This window comes from Silene latifolia, chromosome 9 (genome assembly GCF_048544455.1).
Source record: "Silene latifolia isolate original U9 population chromosome 9, ASM4854445v1, whole genome shotgun sequence".
Classification (NCBI taxonomy): Eukaryota; Viridiplantae; Streptophyta; class Magnoliopsida; order Caryophyllales; family Caryophyllaceae; genus Silene; species Silene latifolia.
Genome location: NC_133534.1, coordinates 110,626,233 through 110,643,553, shown reverse-complemented (window position 1 = coordinate 110,643,553; position 17,321 = coordinate 110,626,233).

Below are 17,321 nucleotides of genomic sequence, written 5' to 3'. Positions count from 1 at the left end.
AGAGAAGGAATTTCTCGAGAATGCAAAGAGTGATAGAACCTTCGACCTGTCGGAGATTCCAGAACCAAGTACCGAGCAACTATTGGAGGAACCTATTCCTTCAATCCCGGCTGCGGTTAACATTCCTGAGGAACCTAGGAGGTCGGGAAGAGTCTCTATTCCTCCGGACAGATACATCGGTATGGTCGAGGAACATGACATAGATGACGTTCTACTCTTAACGAGTAGTGAACCCGCAACCTATAAAGGTGCCATGACTAGTTCTGACTCAAAGCTATGGCTTGAGGCCATGCAATCCGAGATGGACTCCATGTATGAGAACAACGTGTGGGATCTTGTTGACTTACCTGCTAAGGTTCGTCCCCTTCAATGCAAATGGCTTTACAAGATAAAGCATTCTGTGGAAGGTCAACAAGATATCTACAAAGCACGACTAGTTGCTAAAGGTTTCACCCAAGTGCCAGGTTTGCACTACGATGAGTTTTTTGCACCCGTAGTTATGCTGCGTTCCATTCGGATTATCTTAGCGATTGCCGCTTTTCATGACTATGAAATTTGGAAAATGGACGTGAAAACCGCCTTCTTAAACGGCTTTTTGGAGGAAGAGTTGTACATGGTACAACCCGAAGGTTTTATCGATCCAGAACATCCTAAGAAAGTGTGCAAGCTTAAGCGTTCTATTTATGGACTTAAGCAAGCATCAAGGAGTTGGAATCATCGCTTCGACCAAGTGATAAAAGAAAATGGATTTACTCGATCGGTCGAGGAACCATGTTTATATATCAAGTCGAGTGGGAGCAAGATTGTCTTCCTAATATTGTATGTTGACGACATACTCCTGATTGGGAATGACATACCTCTCTTATCTTCGGTGAAAGTATGGTTGAAAAACCATTTCCAGATGAAAGATCTGGGAGAGGCACAAAGAATTCTAGGCATCCGTATCTATCGAGATAGATCACGACGGATGTTATCTCTCAGTCAGGAGTCTTACATAGACAAAGTCCTAGAGAGATTCAGCATGACTAACTCCAAGAAGGGGTTCCTTCCTATTGCTCCAGGGGTACATTTGAGCAAGTCTCAGGCACCAGAGACACCGGAAGAAAAAGAGCGCATGACACGGATTCCTTATGCTTCGGCTATAGGATCAATCATGTATGCCATGATATGCACACGTCCGGACGTGGCATATGCATTGAGTATGACAAGTCGATTCCAACAAAGAACCAGGTGAACCACATTGGTTGGTCATCAAGAACATTCTTAAGTACCTCCGGAGGACTAAAGATTGGGCATTGACTTATGGAGGCTCTCAAAAGCTATGCGCAACCGATTCTGCAGATGCTAGCTTCCAAACGGATCGAGATGACTCGAAATCTCGATCCGGATTCGTTTTTACTCTTAATGGCGCTGCTGCATCACCGGAAGAGTTCGAAACAAATCTGTTACAACAGATTCTACGACGAGTCCGAGTACTATGCCGCGATCGAAGCTACAAAGGAAGCGATATGGATGCGTCAATTCTTACATGGGCTATCTGTAGTGCCTAGTTCGAATGACCCGATCACCATCTATTGCGACAATAGTGGTGCCATCTTCCAAGCTAAGGAGCCAAAGTCTAGCAACAAGTCTAGACATGTACAACGGAAAGCTCATCTAATCCGGGATTACGTGGAGCAAAAGGAAGTAGTGATAGAAAAGATTGCTACGGATAATAACATAGCAGATCCTCTCACTAAAGCATTACGACAAGATAAGCATGAAGGGCACGTAAATTCCATGGGAATCAAACGTGTTCCTGAGTTGTAGTACTCTTTTATGGATCAGATTCATTCTCCTTTGTACTCTATACGACATCATCGTTTTGATATTTTATATATATTTTGTTCTTCATGTGGAATTGTACGACAATTTTGAACACCACAAAGTGAACTGAACAAACATCATATCCTTTTTAGTCCTTAATTACCCACATGAGCTGATAACTCTGGCAATTATTTTGTGACGTTGGTTGATGGTGGGTTCAACGAGCCATAAGTCAACCGGTTGACTGACCAATCACAGAGGCGAGTTATACGGATATCTCGTAGGACACCATTGTGACATCGACGTGGAGTCCTAAATGTTTTATAACATTCGTTGCCCGGTCGTGGATAGGACTTCCATGGTGATCCTAAGAGTCGATTCTTTTGACTATCGACTGTCTCTTGAGACTAAGGCATTTTGGGTGACTTTGGTTTCTTTCTCACGGTCATCCGTAACAGGGGGCCAAGTAGATTTTTTCTGGTCATTTCATGTCGTGCTTAGATCGGAAGGAGTCGAGTTGAAGGAAATATTCAGCCTTTATCGGTACTCGATATTTCTCGGGGCCACTCGAGGAGTCAGAATCGAAATGCATGGCCATGCTCGGATACGGATTCGTTTTATCGGTTAAGTTACTCTCTAGTCGGGGAAACCACTCTAGATAAAGATCGATTGTAAAATACGACCTTTGTGGATCCAGATCTGCAAATTGTTTTACATTGAGTGGGAGAAATTTTAAATGAATATGAGAATCGGTTATCGCACATACACTTGTACGGACAAATGGGAGTTTGTTGGAGCTTGTGTCCTCCGATTCTTTGCGGATAACGTCATTGCACATACACTTGTACGGACAAGTGGGAGGTTGTTGGGGTTGGTGTCCTTAACAGTTAGTGCAAGGACTTATAAACCTCTAAAAGGATCAAATGGCATACTTTTGGTATTATTATCAGTTGATCCACGTTTATCAATAACGGTTGGCTTGCTAGATAAGTTTGACGTTATTGTCATACAGATGGCGGTGATCAACTGGTCCCTAAAAGTCACACCTATAGGATACGTTCGAGAGATGTGACGGTATGAAAATACAGTCATGTAGATGCCAAATCTGACTAACCAGTTAGTCCGAGTTATTTGACTAGTAATTAGTCAAAATGTGATGTTGAGATATTATATTTAATACGGATTAAATATCATGAGCTAAGGCGAATTAACCAGTTAATTCGTAAAATTAAATATAAGCGTTTTATATTTAATTAATGTATATTGAATAAATTATACAATACTGTTTTTGTCGGACACGTATTAATAATTCAAATAACCCGTATTATTAGCCGATGCCTAAATTTCCGATAACCGATAACAGATTTATAATCGGACCGTCATATACATTTAGCGAGATGAGTCGGACCACGAGTTTAATAAGGAGGAAGTGGAAAGCCCACTCCCTCCCTAAGCAAACCCACGGTTTGGCCGAGCTCAACAAAAGGAGAGCTATTCTCTCCTTTTGACCTAACTGATTCATTTGAAACAAAAACTAGGGTTTTGGGAATTGTGCCTCTGAGAACTCGGATCTCTCATCCAACAAAACTCACAACAAGTTCTCCCAATATTGCAAGGCAATCGGAGAACACGTTCTAGCACAAGGGCATATCTCGGACAAGGTCTTGGGTGCAACAATTAGGAGGGAATCTCATTTGATTTCTGTTCTTTACGCCATGCATCAAAGGACCCGAGGTTGATTTCTATCATTATCGTTTCCTTGTTATTTTTGTTTTATGACTATAAATTACATATGAATTTTGCGTTATAGTCCTACAATTAAAGGGTAGTATACGGATATTGACCCACAATATGAAAGGTGCTGATTGGACTACTTATCATCCTCCTCCTAACTCTAACTGGAATTGAAGGAATATTTGCAGGGTTAAGGATCTTTTAGTAGGTGGCTATCAGGATAATTGTTGGATTGCTTCGACTGGTGAATATACTATCAGTGCAGGATACCATTGGTTCAGGCTCGACACCCACCTGTACTCTGGTATCATGATGTTTGGGATCCTTGGGTTCTTCCCAAACAGGCTTTTATTGGTTGGTTGATTCATAGGGCAGCCTTGAACACAAGATCAAAGATGTTTAAGTTGGGCCTAAGTACTACTGCTAGCTGTGTCCTCTGTGAGATAGGGGAGGAGACACATGAACATTTATTCTGGGATTGTGTCTACTCTTCAAGGGTTATTGCAGGTTTGGAAAATTGGTTGCAGTTGAAACTCTATGTCCATTCTAGCTCCTCGTCTAAGCTACAAAGAAGAATCTGTAGGGTAGTCAAGCTGGCTGCCTGGTACGCTATCTGGATGCAAAGGAATTCTGCTCGTTTGGACCTCACTCTTTACAGGCCTGAGAAGCTGACTCAACAAATACAGCAACAGGTGCATGGCAGACTTGTAGGCAAGTTAAGTAATTGTATCATGCCATGGGATTGTAATTGGCTAAGTAAGATTAATAATAGGTGTCCTTTTTGTACTTAGTCTAATCTGAGGTGTAGTCTTGTAAAAGATTAGGATGTAAACTTCTTTATTATTAATTCAAAAGCTCACATTCTACCAAAAAAAAAGCATCCTATCTCGAGAATGACTCTCGTACGCCCTGGATAAGGTCGTCCACTATCTAAATTTTCTGAGTAAGAGGTGAAGGTACGTATTGGGAAGCCCTTTAATCAGACACCCAATCCCGCCCGCGATAGCGGCCTCTACTGATCGATCTTGGTTGGTTGAATGCAAAAGTTGATAAAACGGTTTAAATGCATGAATGCACATCCAATAATTTAAACCTAACATGTGAGACCTTTCTAAGTCGGTTGATTTAATCCAAGTATCAAGTATAAGATGTCGAGTTAGATTTATGGTTGATTTGCATACAAGACGGGAATTAAACATCCATTTACCGTATTAGGTTTATGGTGCATAACGTGATCCATTTGTCTTAGTAAAGCATTTTGCAAATATGATTTTGAATGAGCAAATAGTCATCTGATCCGTCCCATATCCGGGCTAACCGGAGTCGGGATCGTCCTGGACTAATGCTGGAAGGGGAACAGATCCTACACCAGGCAGCCATATGAGGCGCGAGCCTGTTGGCGATGCAGGGGGGTCTCCCCTGGTTTTGAAAATGAGAATTGAAAGGCCTATTTTAGGCGCGGGTCAACCTAAGGTGATATGCCGTATTCTGACCTTTGAAAAACGTTTATAAAACGTATTGAAAAGTGGGTATTTGACCCGATTTGGTTTGAAAGGGTCGTTTAGACCGTATTTGTTGATTTGAGGAACGAGACTCGAATAATCATCATTATTTGATGATATTCGGTGTCGAGTTCGACTTTGACAAGTTTGACATGAATATTTTTGAAAACAATTATGAACTAATTGTTTTAAGTTCATTTGAATATCATTAGTCGATACTCATCATCGTACCCGGGTTAAAATTCGGCATGGTATGTAGAACCAAGGATGACTTTGTTATTAACCAAATATTATCACCGAAACACGGATTTAACCGTCATGGTATGAGGAACCAAGGGTGAAAAATGTTTTATGGTTAAAACAAATAAAATAAAATAAAAGGGTTCGAAAATATTTGAAATAATAACAACAGCGGTTGTAAATATGAAAATGAATTAAAGGGAAATGACGAGAACAAACACGGTTGATTTCTGACCTGGACACCCCATTGAGGCGCGGGCAAACCGGCGAACCAAGGGGCTTCTGTCTCAGGCCAAAAATCAGTTTTGGCTCGTTTATTCCATGTTTTGGTTCATGTTATGCATGTTTTAGCATGTTATAGTCATGAAACAAGTAAAAACATAACAAAAGAAGGATTTTTACATCCTCATACTTACATGTTTGGTTATGGCGAGTGACCGACGTAACTGTAACAACTCGTTTGGTCGGAAAAAACTCGGTTTAAAACCGTTTTGGTAAATAAAAAGAGTGTTTTAAGATTAGTGACGGTGTAGTGGTCGAAGTGGTCGGTCAAGTGATTTAATGCACGATGACGGTACCAAACAATGTGTAAGGCTTATATTTACGATCGCTAGGTCGTAAATACGCGTCGGATTGTGACTTAAGAAGTCGAGTCGAGAATTTTAAGGGAGAAAAGAGGGGGCGGACACGCGTGGAAGTTCTCAAATGGGGGCCTTTGAGGGGTATTTATAGGAAAATGAGTGGTTGTGTGAGTTTTGAGCGACGTGGCCACCTGAGCTGCTCAAAGAGGCGCGAGCCACGTCGCAGGTCTTCGAGTTGTCTTGTCGCTTTCACACAAGGGAAATCATGATTTGTTCTATCCTAGGATTTGTAGTCATATGTTTGGTACTTGACCATTCATAAATCCGGGAAATCATAGCATAGAAGGTTTTGAATGTTTGTTTTTTGTGGTTGACTCGGTTTGACTCGTTGTTGGAGTCGGGATTTGAATTTTTGAGTCGATTTTTGGTCCGGTGTCGGTTTTTACTCTAGTTAGTGTCATTGCGACCCCGTCGTCGTGCATTAAACACTCCAGGTATTTTTGAAATGTTTTAAAATGTTTTATTTTCGAAATCGTTTTAAGTTTTCCGACGTAAAGTTGTACACAAGTTGTCGATCAAACGCCGCGATTCCCAAACATGTTATAGTCTGATAATCATCGGGTGTTTGTTGGAGTCTTAGCAGATACTGGGTATCTACAGAGCCCCCACTTTGACTGAGGCTTGGACAGGGCGAAAGTCAAAATAAAGCCCCCAGGTCAATCGAAGATTACAACTTAGAGACCCAAGCGACGTCGAGGCGGGTCGAAAGGATTCGGGCCAAGGACCTGCCGTCGGGAAGGGCGACGCCAAGGCGACTCAAGGGTACGAGCCAAGGACCTGTCGTCGGGAACAGTTTAGAGTCTGTCGACTATCCGTGCGGGTCGTTTAAAGTCTGTTAGACTACATACAAAGGCTCTCCAGCCACAACAAGGAGTCATACCTGAGGCATCTTCGGATACGTCCTTGCATATTTGCGGATAAAGGCTCGCCAGCTGTGGTTCGTATGTGAGGAGGGCTCACCAACCGCGATGCGTGGTAAGGCTCGCCAGCCATGAGGCGTATCTGAGGAGGGCTCGCCAGCCACGATGCGTTGTAAGGCTCGCCAGCCATGGTGTGTATCTGAGGAGGGCTCGCCAGCCGCGATGCGTAGTAAGGCTCGCCAGCCAAGGGGCGTATATGAGGAGGGCTCACCAGCCGCGACGCGTTGTAAGGCTCGCCAGCCAAGGGGCGTATCTGAGGAGGGCTCTCCAGCCGCGATGCGTTGTAAGGCTCGCCAGCCATGGGACGTATCTGAGGAGGGCTCGCCAGCCGCGATGCGTAGTAAGGCTCGCCAGCCATGGTGCGGTCGGTTGATCGACTGTGAGAATAGCCGCATCAGATAGGCTTGTTTTGAAAGTAGCGAACTCGTGATGCCGCCCTGGAAATAGTGAGTTTTGAATTTCACTATCAATGTTGCCGAAATAAGCGGTTTCCGCGAGGAAGCCCCTTGTTGACATTTGGAGGAATAGTGAATTTGGAGCTTTCACTATTCATTGCTTTTTGAATTTGAAGTGGCGGTTTTAATTGCCGTTTGTTTGAGTTTTGAAGAAAATAGCAAATTTTGAATTTTGCTATCGCGTTTGGAGTGACGGTTTATGTGCCGTCGTTGACATCTGAAAGAAATAGTGAATTTGGAATCTTCACTATTATTTTTGAAGTGACGGTTTATGTGCCGCCGTTGACATGTGTGGGAAATAGTGAATTTGGAATCTTCACCATTATTTTTGAAGTGACGGTTTATGTGCCGCCGTTTGAAATTCGAAGAAATAGCTAATTTGAGTTTTCACTATTATTTTGAAATTGACGGTTTTAATTGCCGTCGTTTGAATTTTGAGGAAATAGTGAATTTATATTTTCACTATTTTTGTTTGTATTTGAGAAAACGACGGTCCCGAAGGTCGTCGATGAAAATGTGAAGTTTGTTATGTGGGAATTGGACAAAAGCCCAAAATTCACTGAATAGAGCAAGGGGAGGCCTGGTTTAGGCGCGAGCCACCTGGCGAACCAAAGGGGCTTCCCTATTTTTCTGTAAAAGACGCGAGGCTTGGCTGCTCGTCACTCATCATTCATCTTCAACTTTTCGACACAAGAAAACCCAAAAGACGCCGTTGTTGGTCCTTTAGCTTGCTTTCATTTGTGCCGATATCATCAATGTCATCTCAAGGTACGTATTTCCTCATGAATCCATTTAAATTTGTTGGTCATTTGATAGATTGAAAATTGATTTGGGCGTTTTTGATTGAGCCCATTTCAAGTGAAATTGATGATTGCATTAGGTTAGAAACCTATTTAGGAGTATAGGGGTGCTTTTAGTTTGCATTTTGGCCCCCCTTCCCGCTCCCCATGCTCGAAAAACGTGAGTGAGGTGAGAAACCGTCTCATCTCGCAATGCCAAGTTTATTTGCTTGGATAATGGGCCCCAGTAGGTTGCATTGTAGTCGAGAAAGACCGTATTTGCCATTATGGACTATTGTTGGGTATTGTGGGCAAACTTGGAATTTTTGCCTTATTGTGACGGTCTTATGTCTGACAAAATAAACGCCTGTTTGGGCTTGAATTGAGTCAGTTTGCTTTAAAATGGACCTTATTGGTAGTTTAGGTCACCTTGAGGCGTGATAAACTCACGTTTGCCTCTTTGCGGTCGTTTTTGAATTTTTGACCGGCTTGTGCTCAGATTGGCGTATAAATTGCCTTTTTGAGCCGTAGAAAAATTCCTCATTGCATTGGGAATGTATTTTGGGTTGTTGGCGGACCTTGTATGGGTCTTGAGATGCCATTTTTGTTTGCTGTGGTCGTTTTGACATGTCTTTTGCTTGAAAAGAAGGGCGAGTCGTTTTTGTGCGTTTTTTTTGTGAATTGTTTTTGTTTTGTTTGGTTGAATTTGGGCGGGGTTGCCCTTGCTTTGCTTTGCAAGTTGTTTTTTGTTCCGGGTTTGTCCGATTTACGCCGTCATAATGCCGAAATTTCGGCTCACGTTTTTTTTTTGTTTGTTCTTTTGATCGCAGGGTACCATTTGGGACCTATGGGGTCCGTTGTTGAGGTTTTGGAAGAGGAGGATGATCCCGGAGGAGCTCTAGTGACCGAGGAGGTTGACGAATCCGAGGCAGTGGTTGAGGATGCTTCCGTAGAGGAGGAGAGGCGGCTGATATGGCCGGCTTGTCCTTTTCATTGTGGCTCATACACAGGATGGCTGATGATTGGGGGTCAGCACCGGGGTGGTGCGTCGCATCATGGTCCTTGGCCTCCTTATCATCCGAAGTCTGCCAGACCTTGTCTTCATTTTTGTCGTGGAGCAGGAACGAGGTATTACCATAATGGTAACCACCTCTGCTTCCGTTGTTGCTCCTCTATTTCTTGTATTGCTCCCTTTCTTTTCTGTTTGAGAGGATAGAGAGTGCTTAGTTCGGTAGGCGGCGGATAGCCCCCAGTTCGTTGTCTTAGGCCAGTGTATGTATGATAGATGGTTGTTTTAGGCCAGTGTCTGTATGATAGATGTCTGTACTAGATCCTGTTTGTATGGTCAGTTGTCCGTATCAAACGTGTGTCGATGTATTTTGTGTGAGGCGGTTTGTATATATGTGTTTTGGATTGTGGTTCATTTGTGATTTTTCGCTTTTTTGTGTTTTGTTTCGGAGGAGCGCTGTCGGCTGTCGATTCTCCTTTTGCTTTGCACCAGTTCCTGCATCGTTAGTGTAGAAAACAGGCAACAGATAGCACATCTACATAAATGCAAACACGTAAAAGCATTTGATTGAAAAACAAAAATTAACCAAGATGACTTGGAGTTAAAATTTGAAATTTGAACATTCCACGACAAGTCGTCACTTTAGATAAAAGAAATTAATTTGAAAATTGAGCAATTAACTGGTGTCCTGAATTAAATTGCATCGAAATGTTATTGAAATTGATTTGTGACTCGAAAAATTCAAACTCAAACCGTCAGGGATGAATTTTTAGAAAATATTTTTACTAGCATATTTGATTTTTAAGGTCAAGACTCGAATTTGTGAGTGCTTAAAATTTTGAGGAAAACTGATGTCGTGTTATCAATTTTCGATTTTTATTTTGATGGAAAATTGTGAAAAAGCGAAAAAAATTTGGAATTTTGATTGACATGGAAACGATCCGTCGCGGATCGGGGCAACTAGCCCTTCCCCCTTTAAAGAAAGAAAGAAAAATCCGTATGTTTAAAGCTGCGTCATGGAAACCGTGTCGGATTTCGTAAAATGCGAAAACAAGAAAATGTGAGTGTGAGGAAACACAAAATGTCCTGGATCATCCCGAAGAGGCGCGAGCGTCCTAGCGGGAGGTTTGAGGTGTCAGGAGAAAACACAACTTGAAAGAGACAAGTCAAAAGCGAGAATCCTGGGGAAGGCTTAAAGAGGCGCGAGCTGCCTGGCGATGGAATCCAGCTCTCCCCTTTTTCTGAAAACGCGCTGATCATTTTTGTATAAATAGTGATATTTGCGTTTCATTGTTTCATCATCCGAAACACAAAAACATTTCTACAAAACTTCTTCTTCTTCCACAAAAATAATTCATGGATGCCTTTGAGAATGCGTTGCGACAATGGTGCCGGGATTTGTCGCCTTTCGAAAAGTATCAACTCATTTGCATGGGAGTTGGTCAATTGTTGGTGCTCCGTCAAGTCAAGGTTCAACCCTCATTTCTCGAAGCATGTTCTCGGTTTTGGGATTCGAAACACCATGTTTTCGTTTTCCCGAAGGGTGAAATTTGTCCACTTGCCGAAGAAGTTGGAGCCATTGGCGGGTGGCCGGGTTGTGTTCCGGTGCTTCCTCCTACTCGGTTGTGCTATAAGGAGAAATTCCGTTCCATGTTGGGTTTGTCGACGAGTCAAGTCAACTTCCTCCTTGCTCCTCATGGTGTGGATATGTTGGCTCTTATCAACATCTTTTCAAGCCGATTAGATGTCAGTGTTTCGTAGGTGGCTAGGAGAAGGGCTCTTGCCTTTTGCCTTATCCATGTGAGTTGGAGCCGGTGTCCTCCAGTTAGTGCGGATAACTATATTGCACGTACACTTGTACGGACAAGTGGGAGCTTGTTGGGGCTGGTGTCCTCCACAGTTAGTGCAATGACATATAAATCTCTAAAAGGATCAAAGGGTATGCTTTTGTATTATTATCAGTTGGTCCACGTTTATCAATAACGGTTGGCTTGCTAGATAAGTTTGACGTTATTGTCATACAAATGGCGGTGACCAACTGGTCCCTAAAAGTCACACCTATAGGATACGTTTGAGAGATGTGACGATATGAAAATACAGTCATGTTGATGCCTTATATGACTAAGCGGTTAGTCGGAGTTATTGACTAATAATTAGTCAAACGCGATGTTGAGAAAATTATTTAATACGGATTAAATAATACTGGCTAAGGTGAATTAAGCGGTTAATTCGTAAATTGAATATAAACGGTTATATTTAATTAATGTATATTGAGTTAATTAATTATACAATATTGTCATTATCGGACAAGTATTAATATGTCGACTGATTTATGTTACTAGTCGATATTTTAATATCCGACAACGGATGACGATTTATAATTAAAACCCGTCATGTACATTTAGCAAAAAGAGTCGGACCACGAGTTAAATAAGGAGAAAGTGGAAAGCCCACTCCCTCCCTGAGCAACCGGTCGGTCGACCGAATAGAACAAAAGGAGAGTCCTTCTCTCCTTTTGACCTAATCATTCTCATTTGAAGAAAAATTAGGGTTTTGGAGTCTTTTTCTCTTAAATTCTAGATCTCACATCAAAAACCTCACAAAAACTCAATCAATATTGCAAGGCAATCGGAGAGCAATTTCAAGCACAAGGGGCATAGTCTCAGACGATCTTGGGTGCAACGATTAGGAGGAAATCTGCGTTGATTTCTGTTCTTAGGCCGTTTCGCACAGGACCCGAGGTTGATTCTTATTCTTTTATCGTTTCTCTTGTTTTTCGTTTATGACCATTAATCACATGATAAATTACGTTATAGTCCTTAATTTTAAGGGGTTTTATACGGATATTTCCCTACAACTTGTACCAGAGCGAGGCCACGTAAATTTTTCATCGTGATTTTCATAAAATGATTTGAATCGATATTGTTTTTTTTTTTGCCTTGAAAACCGTGACTTGCTGTTCACGTCTGATCAGTCGATCGAGGACTGTAGTGTCTCGATCGATTGGTTTTGTTTTCGTTTTGTTTTTGCATATTGTTATCATAAACGGTCATTATAGCAATATGTTAAGGTTTTGTCAATTGTAGATTTAATTTTATACGAATTACGTCGAAATTGCAATTGGTTTTGTTTTGTCAAATCAATTTCTCGAAAGCTATTCTGTTTGGCGAGACCACTCGATCGACTGGCTGTATCAGTCGATCGAGCTTTTTTGTTCTGGCAGCGCTGAAAAGAAAAAAAAAATTGTTATAATTTTTCCTTTTGGCCATAAAATGTACATTATACGGATTTTGTACACTCGCTTGATTGTGAAACGGTTCACACACGTACCATTTAGTTATTTTAAAGCGGTTTAAAGTAACGGATTGTAATGAATTAAAATTAAGTTGATAAAAGCGGTTTTGTCACATAATTTTTAATCGTTAAAAGGTGGTTTGGATAAATTTAACATAATTACGGAATTATGTCACGAATAAATTTTGTTTTAGTTGATGCATTTTTATTTATCGTTACTTTTGAATGCCATGAATGTTTTCATTACGTATTTAATTTTACAAATGGTTGTAACTTAGTGTGGCCTTAGTAGAACGTGTTACCGTAATGATGGAACACAGTCTTGGTTGTATTTTGAGATCTCGCATCTCCGTTTTGGTTTTTTACTTGTAATTACAGTTTTTATTTAGAATGTAAATAGGTTTATATTTTGTAAATTTTAAATTGTAATTTTGAGAAGACCAAAGATGGAGATCGGATGCTCACTCCCGCTGCATGAACCAAGATGGAACATCAAGACAAGCTTCTCGGGTCCAACGGTGGATTCCAAAGTTGTATTATGTTAATTTTGCTAGGATAGGTCACACTAGGACTTTTATTTACGGTTTGCATTTTTTTTATGTTTTTCATCGTAACGATAGTTTGCATCATTTTCCGCCTAAAACCAAACCACCTAATATTTGCATGAAAACTGACTCATATAGAGGTTACGCGTTAGTTTTCTATGACATACAGATGTCACACGGACTTAATAAGCCATCACCTAAGTTAATTCATTCACGTAATCCTAGATTTTCGTTCACTTTAAATGAATTAAAACTAAGTTGATGGGATCTTCCTCGTATAACCAAAAATTGAGAATAGTCTTTATAGGTCAAACTCCAATAAATCCCTTCTTCGTCGGCAGGCATAATATGACCCCTTCTACGTCGGGTAAGTTGGAACTGATTGACCTATTTTATCTCAACACTATGGTCACTCGTACGATCCTGTGATTATGGTGGACTAAAGATAGGATTTACGGAAATCTATCGACCAAGAGTTCTAACGGTAGAACTAGCCAAACAGTTGGCTTATCAATATACGGAAATTGAGTCTTGGGATCATTTGTATAATTCTTGAGGTAGATCGATTATACAAGTGCAATGAGTCTACACGTTAAAATGAATTTTAAATAGACTTAAATCACCTCGATGAGTTGCTTATTTCGTTTTGTTTTTCTTTCTTTTTCAGTGTAGAACACGATCATTTAAACTGCTAATAACATAATGGCTGGCCGTACGGACAAGCAAGAACAAGACTCGATCCTAAAACCTAGTGGAACGAGTTCAATCTCAGAGCGAAATGAAACAAGTAAAGCTTAAACCAATTTAATGCAACATCTAACAATCAATTAGCAATATGAATCATGCAAACGAGTTATGTAGTCATTAAAAACTGCTGAACCGTCAACTATAAAGACTTATCATTATGGACTCTCACGGGTCGCTCATATCACACATAAGCACAGGTGAATAAAATGTAAAGGTAAAGATAGAAAGAATTCATTTTGTAATGACACTCACCTAACTACGACCTATAAGAACATGCCTGCAATCTAATATGAAAACAATCTCTACAACCGTACATATGCATTCCAACCAAACAAATGACCATGACACATGCCGAGGTAAATATGGATATGTGAGGTATGGGTAAGAAGAGGCTAAAATAAATTTGGATAAAAACAGAGTTAAAAGTCAAGCTAGTAACTAAGGGAACCAAACTAATAAATCATCCCAACTTCTTGCTCAAAATTTCAATCGAAACGGTGCTGATAGCAAGCACAAATCTCAAAATCTCCGAAATAATTGTAATTCCCCAAATGATGATAATAAAGCATGGGAATAAAATCACCAACTAATCAAAACTCCAACCATGTGATTTTATTTTCTCTTTTCTCGGGCTGCAGTCGATCGACCAAGATGGCCAGTCGATCGACCGCCCTCTACAGTACAGCACTCATTTTTTCGAATCATTCTTCTTCTCTCTTTTTTTTTTTTTCTCTTCTTCTTTCCTTCCTTTTTCATCTTCCCAACATCATCTCAAAATGAGCATTAGCTACCAAAAACAAAGTAACAATCCTAAGAACATAAACTACTAGCTTGACAAGGGCAGGCTAAGTGTAGGAAGTAGTTATCGGGACAAAAAAACTATTTCTGGCAGTGTGGAGCTTATGGGCAAAATGAATAAAGGGGTGACCTCTTCCTCATGTGTCAACTAACCACGAACCCGAATGCATACAGGTATTAAGCAGATTAAGTTCATATTTATGCAAATTAATGTAACATGTCTTACAAGGAGTAACTACTCACAATCCTAGATAAACTGGTCATGAATGTCACCAGTTATAAGCTCTAAACCTTAGAAAATGATGTAGTTTGCCATAAATCTAAGTCAAGTCTAAAGTTCAGCAAGAAATTTAACGAAAACTCGTAGGTATGCATATGAGATTCTACTAATAACATGTCAATTCAGCACGGCTTAGGCATAAAACAGCTGAAAATGCAATGTAATCATTAAAATACTACCGTTCCGACTCGACCTATATGCTAAAATAAACGTGCATTTTTTTGAATTTTTGAAATTTTTCAATTTTTTTGAGATTTTTGTATATATAAGAGAAAATAAACAACAATGCAAGACAAAAATGTAAACGTGAATGCAAGCAGATGAAATGCAACGCAAAACCCTTCCCCAAACCAAATCACACAATGTCCCCATTGTGCAAAATCATGTAATGAAATAAAAGGAAAACGGGAATTTGCGAGAAAATTAATTAAAAAGGACATGAAGTTGACTTGGAAACTCATAAGACTTTAAGCGCAGCAAAAAGAAACCTCCCCAAACCAGCGTGAGCTAGGAGGTTTCAGTAGCCAACAGTGCTACCATAGGTACCTGAAAAGACAGAAAATACCACGCGTAAATCCGAGAAAACAATTATTGAAACACAAAATTATGTGTAAAATAAAGAAACAGAAGAAAACAGAAATGAGTTGGAAAATAAAGTGGAGAAAAGACTCTCTAGATTCCGCAAATCGACCAAACACAGCAGGGGAATGATCGAAAACAGGTACAACAGCGAACATGGTCGATCGACCACATCACCCAGTCGATCGACCAGAGTGAACAGGAACAGAAGCTCCTGGAATTCGCAGCTTAGTCGACCGACCATAGGAGGCAGTCGATCGACTGGAAAACCTGCTGTAAGTTCTGATTTTCTTCGAATTAGCTCAATAAATTGAGCCAACATTGTCTATAAACCTGCAAATACACATAAAAACGCGCCCAAAATTGCGCAAAACACAAAGTAACAGTCTAAAGTATTTAAAATCCTAAGCAAACTTATTAAAAATGCAAAGTCTCGCGCACACAAAAACAATAAATAAAAAGGTTAACGAAAGCAATAAAGTGTTTGTAAAGTCTTAATCAACTAATAGTTGATCAAGAACGGCCACGGAATGGCCCACTTGCTCGGCTTCTGGCTACAAGAAGTAGCCTCTACAGTGCTCATCTCCTCAGCTGCACTCTTCTCAACTCCAACATCCGCATAACTCAACGGATCAACATTTCTAACATCTTCCCAATCAATGACCTCGTCCGGCTCATCAGAATCCAAATCGGACTCCGTCACATTGACTGGCTACTCATCAGGCTCCTCATCAGTGCCATAGCTAAGACATCCTAAACCGCCTCTTTGAACGATTGGCTCCTTCACAGCTGGAGCAACATGCGGCTCTTCCTTCCCCAAACCAGCTCCTGCAATATCCAAAATAGAAGAATCTTCCTTCAATTTGCTCCAAATCTGGGGCGGAGGTGTTACAACAGGAATAGTCATAGGGGCAGGCATATCAGGAAGCACAAAATAGGATTTCTTTTCAGAAACCACATTACAAGTGACTGGCCACATAGGATCTTTCTTCTTAGCTGTCTGGGCAAAGACAATGGAGTGTTTCCCTACCTTAAAAATCAATGTCCCTGAGCCAACATCTATAACTGCACTAGCAGTGTACAGAAATGGTCTATCCAATATGATAGGAATGTGGGCATCCTCGGGCATATCTATTACAATGAAGTCAATAGGGAAAAAGAACTTCCCTATTTGCACGGGAATGTCTTCTAAGACTCCTATAGGCTGGACCGCAGAACGATCAACCATATGTACTGTCATGTTGGTAACTGCAAAACTAGTCAATTTCAACTTCCTAGCAAGACTCAAGGGCATTACACTAATACTGGCTCCTAGGTCACGTAATGCATTCTCAATAGAAAATGTGCCAATACTACATGGGACTGAAAAGCTACCTGGGTCTTCTAGCTTATGAGGTGCAGTATGGGTCAAATAAGAACATGACTCCTCAGTTAATGCGACAGATTGCACAGTTTCAAGTGACTTCTTTTTAGACAAAAGTTGCTTCATAAATTTCATGTAAGCAGGCACTTGATTAACTAATTCAAGAAAAGGAACTTGCACATTTAAGCTGCGAATAACATTTTCAAATTTGTTAAACGATACATGTTCCTTCGTCGGCACCAATCTCTCCGGATAGGGGGCTGTAAGAAGTAACTTAGCCCTCTCCTCTAGGTCTCTCATGCCGGCATCGGTGGACTTAGGCTGAAAATCCACTACCTTCTCCTTGTTGTAGCTTGACCCTTCTTCAGACCGTCTAAAAAATGAACCATTAATCGTCATCGGGTCATACTTTGGAACCGGGACTGACCCATCAGCATTTGGGTCTTGCCTCAATATTTTCGGAGTCGTCGTACCCCGAAACAAGTGGTCCCTCAAGTTATTAGGCATTGGAGGACGAAAAGGTTCATTATCAGCAGCGTTGTCAGTCGATCGACCATGTTGGTCAGTCGATCGACTGACTTCTACAGGACCAGAAACTGTTTTGTTTCGCGATTCAGTCGATCGACCGG